Below are 668 nucleotides of genomic sequence, written 5' to 3' on the forward strand. Positions count from 1 at the left end.
TGTATACTAGTCACCCAAGTGCTTTAGTTACATTTTAAAAAAAAAAGGTAAAAAGGACATTCTTCTCTCCTAAACAAAAGGCCTATTGAGATGGAAGCTAATGATAACTTCAGGAAAATGGAAAGGGTTTGATGTGGAAAATAACTAACATCCTACACAGTAATATTTTGTTATTGGCAAACAAAAAGCAATAGTTCAAAATTTATCAAGCTTATCAGTTCCACCTAATTAAGGATATAGCCCAGAGGGCATAGTAAACAAAACTCTAATAACTCACTTCTGAGCTCCTGGCCCCAGTGAAATCTAATCTCCTTCCCACAAAGTGCTTGGTGGTGTCTGCTCATCTTGACCTTGTATGGCAAGGTGACCCCATGGAAACGCTGCTCTGTGGAGGGCAGGAAGGAATTATTTAACAAGTACATTCTTGTCCTCTCTGACAGACACTTGTCTCCAGCCAGAATATTGCCAGAGGATGCATGAAATCTGTATGTGATCCTTTTAGGAAAAAAAAAGAAGAACATCTCAAGAACCCAGAGGAAGATAATTGAAGAATTTCTAGTTCAATTGCTGCTACCATCTCCTACTTCATGGTGGTTCAAAAATGAAGAGGTTTTAACCCCGAAGATGTTACTGTGTGCAAGTCAGGTGTTCACCAGGGTGTAAGGATG

This window comes from Perognathus longimembris, chromosome 6 (assembly GCF_023159225.1).
Source record: "Perognathus longimembris pacificus isolate PPM17 chromosome 6, ASM2315922v1, whole genome shotgun sequence".
In the NCBI taxonomy this organism is placed as follows: domain Eukaryota; kingdom Metazoa; phylum Chordata; class Mammalia; order Rodentia; family Heteromyidae; genus Perognathus; species Perognathus longimembris.